The following is a 13,182-nucleotide window of genomic DNA, read 5'->3' as shown; positions in this document are numbered from 1 at the left end:
CCAATATATTGGCAAAATACTGTTCTGTGTCAATCAAGTAGCATAAAGTATTTGATCAAGATAAAGATGCTTTATTGATATGGTGTTCTGCTAATATCTTCTAAATTATAATTATAGAAAATGTGCTAGAAGCAGTCATATCAGCAAAATCCCTTATGTTATTTAGGTATTAGACATGATTGTAAAATATGATAGAAGCACCTATAAGCTCCATGCTTGTTAAGGATCACATGCTGTTTTGAGAAAGAGAAAACAGGGTTATAAACTCCGTGGTTCAGTTTTCGATTGTATCTGGGAATATCACTGTCATCTCAAAGCCGTCTTTCATGTTTAAGAAAAGCCTAAGATCAATAAAATTGGGCAGTCTTTAGCATTTTAGATGTTCTTAAAAAAAAAGTGTACAAATAAAATTGTTTTGAATAACCAGAGTGTCAGATTGCTTTTATTAATTTAACAGATCAAAAATATATCATATTGGGACTGAGATTACTGTATGTGTATAGCATTTCAGAATACAGGATATTTTTCTCCCACTAACCTGTATAATCAACATATACTAAATATATTTTTACAACAAAATTTTAAGATACTAGATTTCTGATTTTAATCATAAAAAATAAATTGGGAAATTCACAGGTAAGGCTTCTGCTCAATCCTTGACTTCCCCCATACATAATAGAAGAAACATTACTATTACAATCCAAAATCTCATGCATTTATGGCATTATTTTGATACAATTGTATTTAATTTCTTGTTTGGTAGACTATAAAATATAACAAATTCCACTTTATTTCTTTTTATCATTATCTAATATATTAAAAACGTGCTGTTTCTTGCTTTTTGAAAAACCAGTATCTGTTATTCTTTTTACTTTTCAATTGCATGAAAACAACATAGGTCCATCTTAGAAACCCTTTCTTGGGTCAGTAGTCCCAGTGAAATCACTGTTACAACTCTCACAAATAAGGGTTTGCAAGATTGGGCTCATAATTACTACTTATTATAACTAGGCAAAACAAAAAGGGAAATTTGTTAGAAAATCCTACTGATATTTCTTTGTTTGACCCAAGTTTAGATTTTGATGTTTCTTTCCTTCAACTTTTCCTTTTTGCACACCATTCATGAATTTGTTAGTATTAGTATGTGGTATAGACTCCATTTCCTCATAGCTTTTGTGGATTTAATTTCATTTGGAGGTCTTAATTTGGTTTAAAAAAAATGTATATACACACATCCTGGATTCCATATTTACGGAAACTTTAGCAAATTGATTTTTCGTAGTTTCCGCAGCCTTGCCCTGGCTTCCGCGGTGTGTAAACTAGACATACTTTATCAAACTGAGCCTTTCGTCTGTTCCCTTTTACCTTCTTTCCCATAATCTATAGTCAGATATGCTAAAAGATATAGAAGTTATTGAAATAGTTTTTCCAATAACATGCAAATGACATCTGAAATCTTAATTGTAAAGGACAAATCTGGAAATTTAGCGTTCAAAACTAGCAATATATATTTTTGTCACTTTTTACTCTAGTTTTATTTAGGAATGATGGAAAAAGGAAAGTATGCAGGAACTCCTCACTTAAAGTCGTCCCGGTTAACGTTTTTTCGATGTTAAGTTGCTGATCAATTAGGGAACATGCTTGTTTAAAGTTGTGAAATGCTCCCTTCTGATGTCATTTGGCAGCCGTCTGTTTTGTCCACCGCTTGCAGGAAGAGCAACCTGTTGCAGCTAGCTGGTGGGTGTTTGGAACCAGGGTGGACCAGCAGCCCACGTATCAGCTCCCCACTCCGCTAAATTCCCTGTGCAGCAGCTGTCCTTCCCCCCACTGCCATGTGCTGCTTCTGCCCTCTGCCTTGGAGCTGCTCCCAGAGACTCCTGCTTGCTGTATGGAGGGAGGGGGGAAGAGGGGGGTTAATGTCAGGGTTTCTCCCCCTCCCCCCAGCTCCTGCATCCTGCTTACCCTATCTTCCACAGAGCGAGGGGCGGGGACACAACAGATGGAGGGAGCTGCTAGGCAGTAGCTGCGGGTCTCAGTAAGCTGATTTAAGTAACAAGGCAGTGTACTTAAGCCTGAGGTCAGCTACTTAAAGGGGAAATGCACATTTTTTTCTCTCACACACAGGGTGTATGTCTCTGTCTGCCCTCCCTCTTTTCCTGCTGCGTTGTAGAATGTTGTGAGAGTTAACCCTTGCGGTCTCAGTCAGTTGCTAGTTCATTTAGCAGTAAGGCATTCCCTGGGAAATATCCCACCCTCTGACTCCTCCACATCAACCAAGCTTCACAATCATCGCTGTGTACCAGTATTAAATTGTTTGTTTAAAACTTATACTGCATATGTGTATGTGTATGTGTTTATGTATATACATATATATAGAGAGTATTTTGTCTGGTGAAAAAAAATTCCCTGGAACCTTAGCCCCTCATTTACATTAATTCTTATGGGGAAATTGGATTTGCTTAACATTGTTTCACTTAAAGTTGCATTTTTCAGGACCATAACTGCAACATTAAGCGAGGAGTTACTGTACTTGTCTTAGGCCATTTTGATTTGGACTGTAACCGGGTTAAGGCAATATGTGGCCCACAGCAACCTGCACATACATTTATGGGAAGGTGGATTAGAGGTACAAAGTTTGTCCACTTTAGAAATCAAAGTCCAGATTGTTCAATTCTCCCTTAATCCACCGTTGAATTTGAATTAGTGTCAATTTCACTGGAAAAGTTCTGATTTTCTCATTCAACAAAGGGGTAGTGAAGGTAAAAAGGTTTGGAAGCTTTTGGTTTTATAACTGTTTGAATAATATTTTCAGGTAGTAAATTGTCTTTTTATTCGTAGCTGCAATGTCTATTCATTTTCAGGCAGGTATTGTTTAATTAAATAAATGTGTTTCTTTTTATTTATTAAAGGGGGCAAGTATGTTTGATTTCAAAGCATCAATGATGTCTTCACTGTCTTTTCTTTCCCCGTGTTGGTTCATAACCTTTCTACTAGGAACTTTATCTGTTCATTTTAGAAGATTAAACACTTCTTGCCAATCTCTTTTGAACATGAAAGACTGAAAATGTTTTGCATGTGGGCAACAAGCTTTCCCTTCCTAGACTGGCCAGCATATTATTTTTGGATTGTTCTGCAAGTTGATAATATACAAACTACTTTTTCAAAATACAGTAGCTATTCTTATATCATGTCATAGGATTTAACTTGGCCCTTTTTAAAAAAAAAAAAAAAGCACATGCAGCAAATTGTATATAGGCCAACTGGGTTATGGGGAAAATACCCAGTATCCTATCCATTATGTATGGCAAGTGTCCTGCATGTGGTGGGACACATCAGCAATTTCTGACCTTTCAGCGGCTTCTCCTGTGGTCCCACTCCTCTCTGTCTATCATGCTAAATGCCAGGGCTGCCCTCTCTTCTTTTTAGTTGATATGAGTTGAAAATGACTGGCAGGAGAGATGGGGCAATCTCAGCAGTCTGTCGGATGAGAAGCTAGCAGGGGGGACCAAAAGCACAGCTGTTGAAAGCTGTCAGAAACTTGCCAGGTTGCCCCACTAGATGAAGGTCTTCCGCCATGGTCTTTCTCCATGGCTGGAGACCCTTTCAAGACTCTGCTCTTTCTCATGGAAAAAAATGTAGCAGATATTGTCATTACTCTGTACTGAACATTCAAACACGTCTCTGCTTTTATTTCCTCCCCTTGTTCCCTTCATCTGTCCCAATCCCCTCTCCATCTACCTGTTTACATCTTTCTCTTGCCCTCATGCCTTTTCCCACAATGTCCCTTATATTTGAGGAAGCTACCCTGCTCTCATATAGCAAACAGCCTCTCTCTGCTCCTTCAGATACCTCCTCACAACACACTTTTTCCATGAAGCCTTTTGAAAATGGTCTGCAAGATTCCATCACATCTTCCAGTCCACACTGTCCCCTCATGCACAGCATTTGTGTTCTTGAAATGGAGAGCTCCATTTCATCCTTTGCTATAGTACCGAGCACCAGGCTGGCACTGAACAATATTAAACGAACCTTTAAATATATGCTACCAAAAAAACAACCAACCAACCAATAAGTGATTTCATCAAAAATATATAATGCAGCTCAGGTTATCATAGTTAACAAAATTATATTTAGGTTAAAATCAAGTGTTGCTTTGGATTATACAACTGCATCTATTTTTCATTGAGACAGTTTCACAGATCAGTAAAAATTGATAAATTTCGGAAACTTCCTAACAGGGAAAATTGGGGGGATTTATAACAGGTGGGTGAAGAGGAGATAGTGGATGTAGGTGTTCTGAACCTGGCATGTTGAACTCAGATTAAGAGCAACTGTGGAAAGAGGAGTCTCCCTGCCAGAACTTTGATTCATTTCAAGTTATTTCACTCTACCTCCCTTATTCACACTGAGGAGTAACTTACTTTGTGAGTAGTCCTAGTCTTTTATGGGATTACTCACAAAATAAGGCACTCCTCAGTGGGACTAAGGGTGGCAAAATTAGGTCCTAAATAAATATCTTTAGTTATGCCTCCTTTCCCAACAGTGATGGAAAATGTTAGTCCTAGGCTTCTTTATAAGAGGATTACACCTCTGGTAGATTAAATAGGGCGATATAACCTGTGTTGTACATATGTGGTATTTACAGGTCTGTCGCATCTTACGCTGGGGTTATGTTCCGCAGTCAGCGCGTAAAGCAAAAATCGCGTATAGTCAAAATTACATTGAGTGTAATGGCGGGCAGAATCACCCACGCTACAGGTACAGTATTGAAATTGTTGTTTTTCTCTTTTTTGTTTGTTTGTTTTCTTCTTGTTTTTGCCAACCACATAAAGCCGAAATCGCACATGTTAAATGCGCGTAAGATGCGACAGATCTATACCTACATACATGCTGCATAGGAGAGTGTGTATTATATATACACTGTGCACATCTTGTGCATTTTTGGTGGTAGATGGGCATTTTTAGCACAGTGTTTTCCTTCCTCTGTGCCACAAAGAGGTAATGCATTTGCTGATGATAAAACCAACAGGTGCCAGGGCTGTTGGGTACTGAAGCCAGTTGGCTTTCTGCCTACAAGCTCACAGTGGATATATTGTATGTCTCTAGGTTTTTGTGTGTTTCTATGTCCTTATGAGGGATGGGATAACCCAGTTGAAATACATACTTAAACTCCTAAGGGATTAAGTGTGTTTCCTTTGCTTTACAGTTCAGAATTTTACAGTTTCTTTGTTTGGGGTTCTCAGATTGCTTAATGATTTTTTTCCCATTTTGCCCAGATGTGTATAATAGCAGTATTTGAACCTTACTAGGTTTGCCAATTTTATTACTCAACATATGGTATATCCTTTTATTTTTGTCTAGTATATAATTCTTTTACTCAGAAATCCCTTAGTACATACTGGTTTTCTTTTCTTAGTCTTGTGCTTTAATTATTGGTTTTCTAACCATTCAAGTCTCTGACATATAGTCTTTTGTAGTGATTCATAGAGACAAAGTTTCAGATGTTTTACTTGAGTATGAAAAATATTGTTTAAGATATCATTTACTAGAAGTAATATTAATTTATCATCATAATTTTGGAAAAAATAGCATTCTGTTACTCTTCAGTTTGGAATAAAACCACACCAGTATTAGTTAACTTAAAAGTTTTGTGCTGATGAACTGCATCAGTTTATAAAGATATGTACTTTGCACCGAGTGACTTAAATGTATCTGAAGGTCATTGTTGGGCAAGTAGATAACATATCTATATCAAAAGGCATATCCTCAGGTTGAATGTGGGCAATATTTGAGTTCATTTTGTATTTATATTGGTCAGCTTTTGTAAACAGTTTGGTTACAGAGACCAAGTTTGTTTTCCTGATGGATTCAGGACCAGATACTCAGCCTGTGTAAATCTGTGTAGCTCCATTGAACTCATATCAGTTTACACCAACTTGGGTTCTGGCCCAGACTCTAAATATGATGAGACAATAATGAATAGCTTTACAACTGACTTTCCATGTAAAGTTCTCTTTATGGCCGTTCTTTTCTAAATCATTTCTTTAGGCTTTTCTTGCTCTGTAGCAATCACCTCCTGAAATAGAGGCCTAAAGTAAGAATATCCTGCTCTGGTGGACAAGTCTGAAATAGTCTCAGAATAGTTTAGGATGTGCTGAAATGATCCACACAGTACTTCTGTCCTGATAACAATCTTAGGCAAGCTTCTTGGTTTCGTTATAAAGAGATATTAAAGGAAGGTGAAAGAAATATTTGTCAACTTGGTTTGTTGTGTACTACATGGTCCCTTTGCTCTTTGTCCTCTTCCTTCTATTAAAGGAAAAAATCCATATTCGTTCTGCTCTTATTGCTTTGAACCTCTGTGGCTGAGCACATTGAAGAAAAGATATACTCCATACTTTTATTGCAGCAGCATAATACAGGACGGAAAGTAATGTGGCAGTCTGCCCTTTATCACCTTGCTAAAAGAGGACAAAGATTTTGGGGTGGGGTGGGTTTATCATTGTCAAGTGTAGTGGCTGGATTGTGGCATGAGAGACTTTTGACTCCCTTCTTATACATTGTTTCTACAGTGAAAGTATAGAAGGGCCTCTTTTCTGCAATGTACTCAGACATTGTCAGACAAACTGAATCCTTTTTGGATTCAGGCAAACTGCAGTCTTACTCCCTCGACTTACAAATCTAGTTTTCTATAAGTATTTTCCTGATTGGACCCATGTTGATTTCATCTGGGGTCTTGACGCAACCCAGCGTATGTATGATGAAATCCTTGAATTGATGAAGAAGCACCCATAAAACAACAGACTACTTAAGGATTTGGTCTACTTATGAAAAATGTTTGAGTCTCGTATGTGGACATGCATGCTACTGCACTCATCTAAATTAAAATGGCCTCTTCTGACTGGTTTGATTTTATGCCTTTTTTTGTCTCTGCACCAGTTTTTCCAAGTCACGTCCACCATTCCATAATGCTGTTGGCACGGTCATATCTTCTACCTTATAAAATGGAGGGATGGTCTGTGGGAGGGAGGAGGCAATTCAAAAAAAAATCAGACAAATGAAAGTCTGCAGTCTCAATGATTTTTCATCCAAATATATGTGTTAGCTGTCCATCAACATAAGGGTTGCCATAGCAGTCCAGATCAGTGATCTTTAATTATTAACTATTATTATTAATCATTTGTATTATCATAGTACCTAGGAGCCCTAGTCATTGCCCAAGAGTGGTTTGTGCAGGCACAAACAGGAAAAAAAAAATCTTTACCCCAAATCTATTGTCTTTAATCAACCCACAGTTACCTCATTATCAAGTGGGGCCCCAACAGTATATCAGACACAAACTTTCTAAGTAATGGTGGCAACAGGTGGCTTGGAAGTATATTTTGAACTGAAGGCACATTTCTTGGGAGATAAACTCCTCAGATCAGCATCCCCTAGTCTCTCTGGATCAGCTCTCGCATGACCATCAGAACAACCATGTGAGCCTAAGTCAAGTATATGGCCCGTACCATCCCCAAATAGACTGGAGACAAGAGGAGGCGTGATATAGGGTACGTCCAGACTACCCGCCGTATCGGCGGTTAGCGATCGATTTTTCGGGGATTGATATATCGCGTCTCATCTAGACACGATATATCGATCCCCGAACGCGCTCCCATCGACTCCGGAACTCCACCGGAGCAAGCGGCAGTAGCGGAGTCGACACGGGGGGCCGCGGATGTTGATCCCACGCGGTGAGGACGGAAGATAAGTCGGAATAAGATACTTTGACTTCAGCTACGGTATTCCCATAGCTGAAGTTGCGTATCTTACATCGACATCCCCCCCAGTGTAGACCAGGCCATAGAGATGCTACTCAGTCTTACTCATATGCTACCACTCAGAGTAACATAATTTTATGTAACCATGGCACCAGCTAGACTTATAGTATTTCAGCTCTTTTTGTGTACTATGACAGTTCTTATATGATGAAATTCCTGCAGTTGGGATAATACAGTATGTTCTCTTTCTGTTTATATAATTAAACATTCAGATCAGAGAGGTATCATCGTCGAGTGGACTCAATATAGGGCTAGGTCCCAGGTATTCTTGATTTCTAATCTCAACTCGGAAATTGACTCCCTCTCTTATTTGGAACAAATCACTTAATCTCTGTGCTTCAGTTTCCTCATCTGTAAAATAGTGATAATGCCTTTCCATAAGGATGTTGGGAATTAATTTGATAATGTTTATGCCTGGTTTATGAAGTTCTGTATACCTGCCACTGTTGTTATTACTAATAATAAACCACTACAGATCTTTGGTTCATCATGCATTTTGAAGAATAAAATTTAAAACTCCTACACATTAATATAAATCTAAGGTCCTTAAAATATCACCAATATTCAGGATGGAGCATGTGGTAATTTTCACATTTTACAGGTCTTGGTTCCTTATAGAGAAGACAAAGATCAACTTTCAAATACCAGCTAACATAAATAACATGAGACAGTTCCTGCAAGAGTGAGCTCATGAAGAAAGGGTTTTTTCACCATTCCAGTGTGGAATAATCCTTTTGTTCTCAGGCTCGAAAGCATAGGCAGGAGAAACTTGCAGACTGTGTTTTAGAGCTGAAAAAAGCCACAAAACGCAAACACTGGAATTCATTCATATTGTCTAAAATAATATTTAAATATGGGTATAATGCATATGCATGTATAGTGTGTGTATATAAGACTATGCATGTGTTTTATATGCACATATAAACACACACACAAATGCTTCTCATACTAACAAAATCGAAAAGGCATCACTTCAGCCACCACTTGTGGTTGGCAGGCAAACACACTGTACAACAGTATATGTAGCAGAAAGCTATGGGTTTTTAATATCCATTCAGAGCAGGAAGGTTCTTAATATCTTCTCCAAAAGATCCACATATAATAAACCTCATGGAACTCAATTTATCTACCTTGGAAGGAAAAAAAGAGTTTGGCAGACCCTGCTGGAATTCAAACCTGTGGTTCCAATGAGACTAGTTATTTCAAAAAACGAGGAGTACTTTTGGCACCTTAGAGACTAACATATTTATTTGGGCATAAGTTTTCGCGGTCTAAAACCCACTTCATTGGATGCATGCAGTGCAAAATACAGTAGCAAGATATATATACACAGAGAACATGAAAAAATGGGTGTTGCCAAACCAACTATAACAAGACTAATCAATTAATTTTTTTTGCTGATGCAGACTAACACGGCTACCATTCTGAAACCTGTTATTTCAAAGGTCATGCTCAAACCACTGATCTGTCTCCTTCAGCATATTAATTCTTAAACTTTTACCATAAATAGGTTGGCTGATCTTTTGGTTAGTTTCCCTGGGATAGGTGGGTGGTGGGTGTGTGTGTTGAGTATAGTACAAGTTTTGTTTTCCACATGAAAACCCTTAAACCCTGTTCACCAGATAGGAGTGAGTCTGAACGATTGGCTTAAAAAATAGCTGGGAAAAGATGAACCATAGAGGTCAAGTGTTAGGAATTGGATAATCTGATTTCTCACCAAATATTAAAGACAAATATCTTGATGTAAAGAGCCTGAACACTAAGTATAATTTTAAAACAAAGTAAACCTTCATGTGGTGGTGGTGGTGAAGTACTATTTTTTTTATTGACACGCCCCTTATTTTAATCAGCCATTAGCCTGCACAGTTCTCCCCACATACCATTAACTAAGAATGTTTCTGTTTTGACTGCAAGGTTATAAAAATCTATGATGTGTGATAGTGACAGCTAAAAAGGACCAGGATAACATATGTGTCACTATTTGCAGTACTATTTTGTTTTCCACACTTAGTTTCTTCTTAAACTATTTTCAAGAAATCTTTACTGGCCTGAGAAGCTTTATCTTTCCACTTAAAAGGCACGGTTGCCTTTATCCTTTTTAGGGTCAGATTCAACAAAGAAAGTTTCTGGCATTAGTAGAGGGGGAAGCCTGTGAAAAGCTGCTGAAGCATCCCCTCATAGTCAACCAGATTAGTTCTTCAGTTCCTCCAGAACATGGGAGTTGGATATATTTTTTGTTGAATATGGCTGCTATTGAGGAAGCAGTTTATCTTTTTATGAGAATCACCCAGGGTATATTTTTGTTCTAATAATAAAGATGTCTGTTTTTTAAACACACACATTCAATGCTGCCTTATATGTTCTGTGCCAACGTGTATTTGACATTTGGGCAGCTCTTCTTGGTTCTATTACACCCTGTCCCAAGAAGCAGCAAGCTCAGATGGAAAGAGCAGTGAAGGTGGATCCTCCAAGCTTGCCTAAAAAGGACTCTTCCAAGCATCCATTTTGGAAACCACAGAAACATGGTCCTCCAAGGGTTAGAGGGATTAGCAACAGCCAATCAGAGTCCTGCTGATCCAGATAAAAGTTGCTTCCCGGCCATAGAAGGTCAGATTCTGCTGGGACCAGAGGAGTGAAGGAGGTGCTTCACTCTGACTACAGGAGCCTGAGAAGTAGAGAGACTGTCATGGCTGTTTGAGCTTACACAGCTGGGGTTGCAGAAGGAGAAGAGTCTGAGGGCATTGGCCCTGAGATAGGGCTGGAGATGACGGGCCCAGTAGGAAGAGGCCCAGGGAAATAGCAGTGAAGGATTGAAGTGAGCAATATTTGGCTGCTGTGTAGGGTCCCCTGGACTGAAGCCAGATTAGTGGATAAGCCCACACTCCCCTATCAGCCACGGGTAAAGTGTCATAAACCTCAAGAAGGGGACAGGGCTGACGGCCCTAGTAAAGGCAATCAAACTGTTTATTCATTGGATTCTTTAATATCCCGGAAGAGGTTCATTTGGACTTTATGACTTGGCCAGAGGGCCAAGTGCCGTGCCACTGAAGATCCACCAAGGTCGGCTGAAAGCCTGCAGGGGGCATCAGGGGCAAGAAAAGGAATGTGATACTATGCCCATCTGCTTGGAGGCATTCAGGAGGTGAGGGCTCCTTTACAGTTGCATTTTGAATCTCTTATACCTAGCCACAGGGCCACTTAGTGTGAGGTGGCAGGGTCTTTGTTGACTCAGAATTCCCTTGATGAGGCTTGTCTTCTGCCATGCTGTCTGTGCCAATGAAAATGGAGATGAGACTGCAGAATTCTGCTGGCCACTCTGACCCAACCTTTCCCTCAGACTATCACAAACATCATTCTTCCTTTCTGAGATTTTACATGTTCAATTTGTTCACTTGTTTGAGGGAGGAATTTTTTGTTCATTTCATCTGTGCAAATAGAATTCTAGAATAAAAAATGCTGACTATGTTAATAACATTTGTGTATATTATACCAGTTGATTTTTAACTGGGGTTGTCACTGGCTGGGTGGTTGTTTGCATGTTTGTTTCTTGAGAGGGAACATGTAAGTGCCTATCTAGATAGTGCTAAACTGGGTCAAGCTTTGTGTCTGATAAAATAGATTACATATTATTATGTAAGGTTGTTATTTTAAATAATTACGTTCTTTTTCTTGCTCTTTGGAAAGGTTGGAAGTTGACACCTCCTACCATGTACACCTTATAGGATTTCTTTTGTTTCAGTTTTCTGAGCTTTGCTGTTTGTGCATATTCCTTTGAGAGAATTTGTAACACTAACTATTCTGCATTTTATAAAAGCTCTTGAGGAAAATATCCAGGGAAATACGGTTATTCAGTTTTCTTTTTTTATGAGGATGGCACTCAAGGAAGCAAGGGTAATTCTAGCCAGCATTATTCCTACAGATAACTTTTTATGTCTTGCCTCATGCATTGTGACATGCCTGGGTGAATTTGTATGTGTCGGAATCTGGCTTTTCTTCTCATTTTCAGTAAATTTTGCACCATTGAAATTTCTCCCAAGATTGCACAGTAATGGGCATTTACAATAACTTTCAGAAATCGAATGGAAAACTTGCAACTTGCTGGAAATGCCTACATATTTAGCTACAACTTAATGTGCTATTAACAGTGTGGCAAATTGCCGGCACTACTTTGATGGGTCTCGCGCTTTCTCTTCAGGGGGGGTCAGGACTCCGTTTCTTGCTCCTGAACTGGGATGGTAATTGCCCCACTAGTGTCTTAGAGGAGGGGAGTGGAGAGGGAGGGACCCAGGCCCGCCCTCTACTCCGGGTCCCAGGCCAGGGGCCCTAGGGATAGCAGTAAACCACTTGAATTAGTGGTTCCTTTCCCTGGGCTACTTCCCTTTCCTGCCCTTCAGCTTGTGGGGGGCTTCCTGCCCTCCCTCTGCACAAGCCAGGAGTCTCTTTACCTAGGGTCTTGGTCTTCTTAGCCCACTGCAGCACTTCTCTAAACTTTCCTCTGCTTCCTTCCAAACTGTTCTTTGCTTCAATACCAATCCACTCTGCTCCAACACCTTCACTTGTCTGATTGCAGCAGGGGGGTTTTATCAGGTGATTGGCTTCAGGTGCTCTAATTGGCTTCAGGTGCTTTAATTAATCTATAACAAACTTTCTTCCCTCTACAGGGAATAAGGTTGCCTTCTAACCCTCTCCTGCTGCCCTCTGGCCATGCTATATCACAACAGCTATAATTTATTTACTAATACTAGCATAAAACCCTACCAGGATCGGAAGATGGGTCTACCATATGGGTTTTCAACCTGGGCAGTCTGAAGCCAAGATCGTGGCCCTTGCGAGACACCATACAAACACAAGACAGTTCCTGGCCTGAATTGCTTACAGTTTAAAGAGCCAAGACAGACAAAGCTTGGGAATGGAAACAGGCATGGAAAAATTATATGACTTGCCTAAGATCAGAAGGTTATTGCCAGAGCTGGGATTAATACCCAGGTCAGCACCCTGTCTACTAAACCATGCTGTTCCCCATCATCTCTTTTATCTGTATGCAGCACAGAAACAATGCCCTACCCGAGAGAAACCACTCTGCCTCTTCCAAGGGGGAAGTTAGTAACTTGAGCAAGGTCACCCACCGCAGAATGGGTAAAAGACACCTTGGAGTCATGACTTGCACTCCTGTATTCTGACCACTGGAGCACACTGCCAAGAAGAGCCTGATGTTGAGTGGAATTGTAAAACAGTGTCACTCCTTTGAATAAATGCTCATCCCATATGAAAATCTTCACAAATAGCCCTGAGTGAATTTGAAATGTGGCTTATTTGCATTAGGTAGATGCAGAGCTGTTCAAAGTGTTTTAAATCTGTTTCC

The 13,182-nt window shown here is 39.6% G+C and overlaps 1 protein-coding gene across 3 annotated transcripts in view; it reads left to right on the top strand.

Moving 5' to 3' along the window:
* The window catches only part of LOC127032236 (protoheme IX farnesyltransferase, mitochondrial), a 157,296-nt gene that overhangs the window by 55,233 nt on the left and 88,881 nt on the right, over nucleotides 1-13,182 (top strand). The window lies entirely within an intron of this gene.

Source organism: Gopherus flavomarginatus, chromosome 12, assembly GCF_025201925.1.
Source record: "Gopherus flavomarginatus isolate rGopFla2 chromosome 12, rGopFla2.mat.asm, whole genome shotgun sequence".
In the NCBI taxonomy this organism is placed as follows: Eukaryota; Metazoa; Chordata; order Testudines; family Testudinidae; genus Gopherus; species Gopherus flavomarginatus.
The sequence above is the reverse complement of the archived record's forward strand: the minus strand, read 5'-3'. Positions and strand labels throughout refer to the sequence as shown.